The following is an 11,348-nucleotide window of genomic DNA, read 5'->3' on the forward strand; positions in this document are numbered from 1 at the left end:
GATGCTGTTAACATCTGCACAAATTTACCTTCCTGCCGTGCGTGCAAGCACGGAGATTGATAAAGGGCCAGCGCGTGATTGCGTTCCTAACGCCCGCCTTCATTAAGCCACATCACCAGCCAGGCAGAGAGAAAAGCTTGAGTTTAGCAAGTCTCTGTTAATGACTGTGTTATAGGCAACACAAACCGATCAAAGTGAGAAATGGCTTTCTAAAACACACACACACAGAGGTGCATGCACATGCACGCGCAATGTTTACTCATGGAGAAAGGGGAGAGACAGAGAGAAGAAGAGAAAACAGAACAAGATAGATTGTAATGTCAGGGGAAAGAAAGGGAGGATGTTTATCGCTCTGCAGTTTTCATTAAACATTATTGCTTTAATGTCTCGTGGATCCTGGTTTAACCGTGCAATTAGTCTTGCTATTTTGTGAAAATAACCTCTTTCGATCTGTAACACAATTAAAAATTAAATTTACGATTTAAATAATTGAAACAACATGACATCCAGTGCTATTTCTCCCTTCATGTCAATCTCAACTTAAATTTAAATTAAACTAGAATTAAATCGTTTAGAAGTGGAATTTCCTGCAGCTTGTCTTTTTTTATGAAAATTCACGTGACTGGGATCTGATGAACATGCTGGCAGTAACTATCTCCCAGTCTCAAGCCCCATTTATAGGACAGGATATGTTTTATCCCATTGTTCTCAACTTTGGCAAAGTTGTTATATCACCAACAAGTTACAGTTTGTTAATCAACATCATGATTAATCACTCGGAAAAAGGCATAAAAGACTTTGTCGTTCCATTCTACTACTACTACTATTATTACTACTATTATTATTATTATTATTTTACACTTAAAGAGTTAATGCACATTTTCTTTCAGTCAAAAAATAATTTACATTCAGCCAGAAAAAAAAGAGGCTCGAATCTCTTGATCTCACAACTGTTAGCATCTTTCCGCCTAAGGGGTTGAGCTTATTTTATTCTTCCTGAGCTGATCCTATCTTCTAAGGTTTACGGGTTACCCCTGCTGTTAAGAGTGAGAGAGAGAGAAAGATGGACATCAGAGGTCCAGCCACGTGTCCGAGCTGTGTCCGGTCTAACTACTTACGTACACGCAAGGTTGGGCGTTGGGAGTGTCTGCGATGTCGTTATCCATCAGCACAGGCGCACGTGCCTCGCGTGGGTCGTCACTCCGTCCACCCCCCAACCGTCGTCGTCGCCACAAAATCCTGAGTCTTACGACTTGTCTTCACTTGGCCATTACGAGAGTTGTCTTCGCTTGGCCATTACGAGAGTTGTCTTCGCTTGGCCGTTTCCGCGACAGTAACAGCAGAAGCTGCAGCAACGACTTCTAATTCATTTGTAGCGGTGATGGTTTTGTGCGTCTGTGCGTGCGCGTGTGCGTGCCTGCGTGATTGCGCATGCGCGGGCATACCTGAGGCCGTTGCATGGCGGGAAGGCTGGCGTGAGGCGCGGCCGTTACTTAACACGTCACGTGGTCGCCCCTACGCCGCGGTCGGAAGCGTCGCAGTCGTCTGCGTGCGAGGCTGCAGGAGAAGGTGGGCTGCAGGAGGAAATGCGGATGCAGCGTCAGATTCTGTGGCGCGTCAGGGAGCTGCAGGGGAGCTGATCTGATGTCGCCAGACCTTCCGAGTCCGAGGGGTTCGCCTTTCGAGGGCTCACCTTGTCCGATCTCTTTACTTTCCTTCCTTCCTGTCTCCCACGTGAGAGTCTAACAATTATCCATCAGTACAGCTAATTTCCCTGCTTATTTTGATAACTCTGTCACACACACACATATATATATAAAACATATATTTGAGTGCACGCTTTTCTCTCTCTCATGCACGCATGCGCAGTAGCAATGTATGTCGTCAGAGGCTGAAAGATAATCAACTGATTTTCCCCTTTTAATCATTTTCTGTCGTTTTATTTTTCTCCTTGTATTCATGAGAACGAGCTGGTGAAGGGAAGTAATTTCTCGTGCCTTCGAATGGGCAAGGTAACTCTTCTTGCCTCGCCCCGTTCCTTCGAAAAAAGGTTGTATCGATGACAACTACTCCTGCCTACAATGATAAAGTAAAAGTTGCACCTCTGCCCACTTCCTTTCCTTCAGATCCTTATAGGGACACAGGGGGCTGGTGCTATGTAAAGCTAGCATGTCGACAAAGTGATCGTCTTGGAGCATCTCAGCTGCCACACCTCGTCAAACTCATTATTCGCAATACGTGGTCGTCTGCATATGTGTATAATTTATTTGTGAAATGCTTTACTGAGTAGACCTTTGGGGTGTTTGACATTACCTCGTTCCCTTCAAGCATGTGCTGGTAGTCTGGTAGTCCCTGAACGCGTTGTCATAGAAACAGGGTTGCACTTGCTGGAAGACGTGCTGCAACCGTCACTATACCAACACCCTTTTTTGTATTTGTAACTCCACACTGGCAGCAGACAACTTTAACCAACCTTGTTAGTCTTCCTTTCCGACAAATACCCTCCGTGGCAAAGATCTGATTTGATGTCACCCAGCACCTCCGAGGATTGGCCTACTGCTTGACCTCCGAATAGTCGTTCGCGCTCAAACGCAGATGCACAAGAAGACATCGTTCCTAGCACGTGGCAGGACGCAACAATTCTTGAAGATTGAGCTGCGCTCCCAGATAGGACATGAGATTAATTCTGGCGGTCTGTGATGTACTGTGGATATCAATACCGTGAGGACCAATAATGAAAGATGTCTGCACGTTGACTTTCTCATCACTGTCCGATCTCTCCTGAGAAAGATAACAAGAAGCGTGAGTATTCACTGGTCTCTTCTACGAGACAGACCATTGACCAAGGTACAGCAATAATAGCGTTTCGTGAAGTAAACTCCCTTCTGTAGCAGCATCGGCTCATCGATTTGGAGAGGTACTAAAATGAAACCCAGTTTACCCTTACGTATCAGCGACACCAAACTATAGTTGTACCCGAGGTTCTTACGTATCAGCGATACCAGACTATAGTTGCACCCTAGCTTCTTACGTTATGATCAATTGCGGAATGCGATCGATCTTCGATGGCGGACATTCAGATCGATAAGGTCCTGATCGCCGACCCTGACCTGTGACCTAGGTCGCGTGGTTGCCCAGAGTGAGCACGACGTGCGGGTGATGATCGGCGCCACTCCCTTCCTTCACTCTTCATTCATTTTTTCTGATTCCCATCCTTTGTGCTCGCTGGGGGTCTTTATATAGTTTTTCTTCCTATTATTATTAACATATGGCGGTGTTCTGTTTGGTTCATACTAAGAAGGTTGCTTAAAGGGATTCTAAAGGCAAAATAAAACTGTTAGAATCGCGTTAAGAGTAGGATACATTTGAATCTCGTCTATTTATATGTGTGTTCATGTGGAAAACGTTGAAGGTTTTTAGTAGAATGTTGTGTTTAATAAGAGAAATGACACGGGACTCTTTTTTGCTTCCACGAAGTCTCGTTCTCCGTCACGTGACCCTATGACGTGTGGTTTCCATAGTGACAACCATGCCTCGAGAATGTGCTGCACCCGATTGCCACGAAAAATGGAAAAGATTCAAAATTGTCTTTTCATCAGTTTCCGACAGACAGAGCCTTACAAGCCTTACACACAGAGTGCGTCATACGATAAAATGACGTCAAATCTTCGCAATGACCTCAGACACTTCCTGTGTGTATGACGTCATAAGGAGAATGATGTCATAAGGAGACTCCTCTGCTTGACCATCTCGGGAAGCTATCGTGGTTACTCGGCGGAAGGACACAAAGGTCGAGTTCACTGGATTTTTTCAATGTTTATAAACATCGGCAACCGAAATAGTGCTAATAAGTGGTAATTAAGTGAGAAACGAATCCTTTATTATCTCCTGTATTGCTCTCGTGCTCTGTCATTGTAACTAAATATAGTTTTGAAACGTTTGACCGTCGCCACAGCCTAATCACAAGCCTTGAAGTAGCCCTTTAACAAAGGATCCACACAAACCTTGGCAGAGAATATTCCAGTATTTAAATTTGTTGCGAAATGTAACACTTGTGAGGGCGTGTGCTGATGAAGGAATATTGTTTCAGTCGGCAGCAGAACGATGTTTCAGTGGTCTTTAACATCGTTCTCATCTTGATACCAAAGTAAGCGGGTTCATGGCGTTTGAAGATGTATCAAGAGGTCTACCCAAGGTGTTGTTTGCTCTTTGTCGAGTCTCGATAACGGGGTCAACGCACCAACAGCTTTAAAGGTCAACACGAGCGCTCAGCAAAGATCGTTGGAAATAGAACATAAAGTGTCACAAAAACATATTCCGGTGGTATTTTATGACACAGAAGCACAAGAAATATAACATTGATATTTTTCGTTTAATCGCACCTGGATCTGTCTAAAAACCAGAAAAATTAAACTGAAAAAACAGGACTAAAACATCTGTCAGTATTAAAATATTATTATTGAAACTCAAAGCATGAACATGCTGTATAAAAAAGTATTTTTTTAAAAACATCATTAAAAGCCTACATTTGTGAGGAATTCACAAAGCTATTGAAACTTTCTCGATACTGGTCTATGGCCTCAACACCGTATTGAATCCTACTTACTGGTCTGTGGTCTGTATGAAATGTTCCTACATACTGATATGTGGATTATACCACGCTCCATGTGTTTAGTCCTTCTTCTCATAAATACACCTTTTGCAGAAGATGGAATAAACGTTTAGAGTAATTTTTCAATTAAAAAAAAAAAAAATAACAGAGGAGCCGGTATTACTGCAATGAAACTTCAATCGCATCGCTGGCGGCAAGGAGGAGAGAGAGACAAAAATGTCCTTCTGTGAAGTCCTCAACCAAATCGCTTGCAATAACTTGAAAAACGGAAAAGAGGAGGGAATGTCACCCCGACACAGGGGTGTGACAGGAGGAAGGAAGCAGCTGGCAGGAGCCTCGCTGGAAGCGGGCAAGAGGCTGGCGCAGGGTAAGGATAATAAGGTTTTCAGGATGCGGATTAAGACGTCAAGTTGCCCGGTGAACACCAAGCGGCAAACAAGATCAAGGGCCTTAACTCTCTTTGGCTTGATTTGAAACTCTTGCTTCGATCCCCGGGGATTTCCGCCGTCGTTCAGTCAAATTAATCACGAGTCACTGGACCCTGGCTTCTGAAAACAAACGGCTTTCTCTTTTACGGGCAGCAACAAGGACGAGACGACGACGACGACGATGATGATGATTAGCTTGGAGTGTGTCTATGCAATCTTCCTGTCGATATCAACTAGAAAAGATAGATAAATAAATAAAAAAGGTATAGAGTTTTATGCCAAATGAGGACCTAAGGTTGTATCAAACCTAAGTCTCGCCAGTACCACCAAGATGGCGTTTTTCCTGTCGTGTCTGCGACAAAGACCTTATCGTTACTAAACGCCGAGGGCCCACTAGAAGGAGAGAGGGGGACAGAAGAGGATGGAGTGGATAATAAATGTCAAGTGCAGCCAGCGCCACAAGTCACAAGCAGCAGCAGCAGCAGCAGCAGAAATCATCGCAGACAGAACGAGATGTGCAAGGGGCCGCAGACGCACGCAAGTGAATGACGCAGATGCGGTGCGGCAGGGTCAAAGGTGAGACCAGAAGACAGAAGGACGTGTAAAAAATTATCTTGCAGCAGTTCAGGGAAGTGTGCTGATCAAATCCTCCGCCACATTTGTCACCACGACAGCGTTTTACGGTCGGCGTGCGAGCGTGCGCGCGTGCTTGCGTGTGGAACGATATGTGCGGATACTGTGCGTAGTAACTGAGGATTTCAACAAGGTTCTTTATGGTTGACAATTCTTATGTCCTGCAATGACTCCCTGATCAAGCAGTCTACAGACGACAACATAGCAATGTGCTACCAGTAACAATACCATAACTTTTTAATCATTTCTGTCTTCTTCTAGTCGAGTCATTTTAAGACAAAACACTTCAAACCACCGGAAGTTCGATCTTTACTTTTGTCCACCGTCTTGTTTGTGGACTTGAAAACATTCCTCTAGACCCTTGAAAAAAAGAAAAGTTTCCTCTGAAGAGAGACTCAGCAATATGTCTGATTTCATTGTAATATTATAATTTTCTGAATTATAAAATAAAGACTGGACATTTTGGGAGTCTTCTTCGTGTTTGTTAGTGACAGTGTAGGGGCACAACGGACAGCAAGATGGAGGGGAGAGCAAGATAATAAAAAAGAATAAAAATAATTATTATCTCTCACGTTATAGATGTAACTTAGTTTTCAAGTTGAACAATTTTCCCATTTATCAAAATTCAATCTATCATTCCGTTCTTGAAACCTAGACTGCGGTGTCATGCAAAATGTTTGAACTGAAGTAAACTAACCTTACGATAAACAAAGTTAATAATTTTCATACCGTTCAGCACCTGTCGTCTATCAAATACCTCGGCAGTTTATAATGTGGATAATCTGTATAAATCACAGTGACATTTAAGTAAACTCCAGGTATCATTTCTACCGTCTACTGTCCTTGACTTTCGGAGATAACACGTTTTCTTTGGACTTTGATGGTCGACAGCTCCCACCATCATCTTGTTCTTCATACAAAGTACTGATAACTGCATCGTTCATAGTTCTACCTCATCCTGTACAATTACATTCACCTGTACATCTGTACAATAATGTTTACCTGCTTCATCCTCTCCTTGTCCTGCTGAAGAGAACTGTTAATCTTCCCCATCCTTTACTTGTTCTACCATGTACTGTAATTACTATTCATTCCTTGTTATTTTCAATGTTTTCTGTACACATCCTGTAATGTTAGCTTCACATATCCTGTAACATAAACTTTCCAGATCCTGTGATTCTTGTAATGCTAGATTTACCTATTCTGTAATGCCAGCTTGCGAGGGTAGAGGCAGCTATTTTCCTTGGTCACGTGATAATATGTGAATGGCACCGTGGGCCATCGTCTTTCGCTGGCAACTTGAAACAGTCCTCCATTGGAGGACTAATAGACGTTGTGGCCTTTAGATGCCGTGACCTTTGTGTGTTTTCCTGGGAGGAAAGCTTGATGTCCTTTTCCTTTCTTGGGCCTCTGTAGGTGTCTACTCCTCCGCCTTGATTCATCAATGTTGCTGATGTAATTCTGAGGTCTGTCTGTCTTAGGAGAAGCTAGGCGATGCCCCTGCTGATAGTCGGTGTAAAGGTATGTGTGCATGTGAAGAGGGAGGAGAGAGGAAGGATTGGGGGATGGGTGTAGGTAAGGTACAGGAAGAGGGTTTGCCTGCAACGACAAACTCCCAGCATCAACAGAGTTGCAGAAAAAAACATCATTAATTACTGGAATACAAGTTGATCTGTCAGACCGAGAATCCACGAGACTTCATTCTTGGAGTCCACGTAGACCTCGCCTAACAAAGGAAGACAATCCCAAATGACCTCGGGGACATCGTGGGATCCCAGTCCGATTTTAGAAAAAAAAAGAAGAAAATGTTACACGCAGGCAGAGACATTAGGCAGTTGTTTCTCTCTTCTGTCTGCCGTCACTAATGCAGACTGTATCACTTCAGAAAAAAAAGTGTTAGTTATTTTCGTTTTTAGTTTAGTTAGTTGTGAACTAATAATGAGTCAGGCAGAGCAGAGGTCAGTTTCTTCAACCTCCTTTTTCTCTTCTTTTCATTCAAAATTTTCAAAATATATCACCTCTTTTTTTTTGGTAATAAATAAACACTAAAGCCTTTTGACCAGGAACAAAAAGTGAAATCATTGATAAGATCAACTTAAAATTATAGACCGATCAATTAAATTTTTAAGCATTCACACTCTCTCTTTATATTTATATAATGAATGTTTTTATTCTGTTTGGATTTTGAAATAAAAATTCGGAGTTTGAAGTTGTGGTCGACAGAAAAAGCGTGGATTAGTTTAGTAGTTTAAATGTCTCCAACCCGGCAGGTCACACGAGGACATGACAGAAACAACATGCTGTCACGCGCCTCTCGTGCCAATTAGACTTGAAGAAAACGAGCAGAAAATTTAACGAGGAGTTTCCTCTGTAAATTAAGTCCCCGCGGACTTCTTTTTAGGCGCAAGAAAAATCGTCCGCGTCAAAGACTTAAAAAGTAACATATCACAATCCCGTTTAATTCATTTCATGGCGGTGCAATCCTGCTGTAAGAGTGAGAAAATCAATTGAAATTAAATTTGGCAGCGAGTAGTTTTTGTTTACGTAGCTTGTAGGACTAAACACACACACACACACACGTGCACACACACACGCACACGGATAGACAGAGGATAGACTAGTAAACTTCGAGCGTTTTCTGTTCTGTCTTATCCAGGTAGCAATATCAAGATGGTCAAGAAAGGAAGCAAAATGGCGGCGAGAGGACTAGTCCCTAGAGTTTGTGTTGTCACATCTGAGAAGGTTACTCGACGTGTCCTTTTGTGAAGTTCTCCAGAGTATTGCTAGCTGCTCACCCACAAGTAAAGACGGATTGATGCCGGGATCACGTGGGCTTTGGAGACTGAGCTGCTATGTATACCAAGGAGAATGCGAATCACACTTTAACCATCTTGAGGAGCTGTACCACATCATCGCAGCTGGACTATCCAGTAGGTTGTAGCAAAGAGTCATCTTCATCCGATATAATGAATCCTTTTTACAGATTTCATGTCTTTTTGGGGGATGGGGGAGGTCTCTACTTCTTGTCTTGAAGCGTCAATGTTTCCGAAAAAAAACTAAATATATTATTACTAGAATACAATACAAAAATACAAATACAAATCATATATCCTTTTCAAGAAATTATCTGCCAATGTTTCTAATACTCAATACATCAGACATTACATGATTCCTCAAGTATGTCATTAAATATGAGTATATATAAAAACAAAAACAAAAAACAAGTCCAGAAAGACCAGGCACTCCGGGAACAAATATGTCCTTGCCATGATCTGGTTGTATATGTGGATTGCCGCCGGGAAAAAAGATTGCAGATATCGTGGGGTTCTGTTTAATAATACTTAACAATGGATGCCATTTAACTTCAAAAAAGCGATAATACTACAACCTCTTTCCTTGAGAAGAATTTAGCACATTATACATAAATGCATCACAATAATAATATGCAACACTGGATACCCAATTAGTTCAGAAAATTAATTGGTCACCTTTATCTTACTTTGCTACCTGTTGGCGTGATGAAGACTCATAGGTTACACTGGATGCCTTTTCCAAAGAAGCATACATTACACTGGATGTTTAATAATAATAATAATACTAATTTCAGAAAGTAATGCCATACAGAAAAAAACACACCAATTGTCTCGAGGTTTTCAAAGCAAGCAGATGGGGGATGTTGCTGGAAGTTTCGCATGCTGCATCGATCATAGATGCCAGACTTCCAGAAGCCTTTACGAGGAAAGAAACGAGCCAATATGAGGACACACTGGGTCAGGGGAGCATGGGCCGGGAGGGTCATTTGACGCACCCTTAGATAGCCACAGACAATAAATCAAATCTCTAGACGGTTATCGAATTCATCAGGAGTAGTCTGCGCTTTATTAGACAATCCGGCCACGCATGAAACCAGCCGCTCTAAAGCTGTCCTTTTTCATTTTCTCATTAAGTTATTTCATCGGTGATGCTGTCAGCTTGCCTCTGTGGTAAGGCCATTGAGCAAAGAGATGGTTATTCCTGGTGCTTGTTGTGGGCTACAGGATTAGGATACAGGTTACAGGGAGGAGGAGGGTAACCTACTTCTGCTGGGGATCAAACTCTTTACGAAATATTTGCCGATGATGGCCTTATTGCTCACCTGTAAAACCAACCAACCAACCAACCAACCAACCAACCAACCAACCAACCAACCAACCAACCAACCAACCAACCAACCAACCAACCAACCAACCAACCAACCAACCAACCAACCAACCAACCAACCAACCAACCAACCAACCAACCAACCAACCCAAAAACAAACAAACAAACAAAACAAACAAACAAAAAACAAACAAAAGCAAAAAACAAAAAAGTGGTGTCCACTTCCGGCAAGATTCACATTAAAATTTGGATTTTATTTCACGGGGCTTTAGACATCTTTGTGGAGATGACACTATACATCATTATTTTCTTAAAGAATCAATCATCAGGAGCTGTTTAATTAAATACTGTTAGTAAGACATAGTAATTAATTAAAGTCGTAATCCGTTTTGAGTTTGAATTTGATTACGAGAATACATCTGATACATTTCTTTTCGTCTGTTTTTGACTGAACTTATGTTTCATAACAACAGAATGTTTTTGTGAGCAGTAGAAATACCCCGTAGTAAAGAGGTTTTCTACATGAATACATTGATTCATTGTTAATCCATTGATCTCCACATTTCGAAGATGAAACAGTAAAATACAACCAAAACCGAGTAAATCAAACAAACAATTTTTTTTCTGATCCCCAGAAGTTCTGGATCAACCAATACAACCAAATGTCATTATTATATCCCCGTACTCTCCTGATAAAAGTTGAAGGTTCTTCATTTATTTGCTTTGTGAGGGAAATAGAAGTTTAATTCCAGTAACTCATTCTTTCATGACAGGACGAAGGAAATCCAATAACTCAGCAAACCGTTGTATGAACCACTGTGTGGACCGAGCGCAGACATCGACAGGCCCAAGGTCCCAGAACTAATGAAATGACAGTAATTATTGCACTTAGCCAGCGGACAATCTCTCCTGCCATGCTTGCTTCCAGCAAATAAGTACATCGTCAAGGACTTCTCGAAACTTCGGCTGAAAACTTGTGGGTAGCCCCAGAGACCGTTCGAGTGTTTCTGGTACATACTTTCTGATCCACCCTGATCCTTCCATCACTCCATCTCTCACCATCAGTACCATCTGTGACCATAGGAGGCCGGAAAAATCGCTCTACACGTAAGCAAATTCCTTATTTACTGTGGCGTTGGCCGCCTTGGAAGGAGCGTAAACATTTAACACACTGTGCCCTGCGAGGTCACGTGATCGTAGCGAGGGTCATAATTACTCAGTAATGCTGTAGTGTCAAATGAGTTTATAAACGGAAGCATCAACTCAATGACGCAAAAGGTTTAACATTTTATAAAAAAAAATACGATAATCACAAGCAGGTTGTTTACTATGAGATCCATCGTTTTGTTTTTGTTTTTTTTTTTGTATCTAATGCCTTACAGTAAGTCTGTTGTTGCATCTAGCCCTTGCTGTAGAGGTATATATAAATAAACGTAGAAGGGATGGTGCGAAAGACAAGACTGTTATATTTTTATTCCTTTTGATATTGCCCAGAGCAAAGCCGAGGCCTCGTGTACCAACCCTATTTTTGCATG

General features: G+C 42.0%; 1 protein-coding gene across 4 annotated transcripts in view; it reads right to left on the reverse strand.

Annotated features, from left to right (window-relative positions):
• Positions 1–1,789, reverse strand: part of LOC112564969 (calcitonin gene-related peptide type 1 receptor-like) — a 64,255-nt gene extending 62,466 nt beyond the window's left edge. For 3 of the 4 annotated variants that reach the window (XM_025240150.1, XM_025240154.1, XM_025240155.1), the window contains exon 1: positions 1,123–1,789. The gene's annotated coding sequence lies outside the window, so the exon portion shown is untranslated. Of the gene's footprint in view, positions 1–1,118 lie in introns of all 4 variants that reach the window. The other variant, XM_025240152.1, reaches the window with a different exon arrangement.
• Positions 1,790–11,348: the final 9,559 nt, after the last annotated feature.

This window comes from Pomacea canaliculata, linkage group LG5, assembly GCF_003073045.1.
Source record: "Pomacea canaliculata isolate SZHN2017 linkage group LG5, ASM307304v1, whole genome shotgun sequence".
NCBI classification, from domain to species: Eukaryota; Metazoa; Mollusca; class Gastropoda; order Architaenioglossa; family Ampullariidae; genus Pomacea; species Pomacea canaliculata.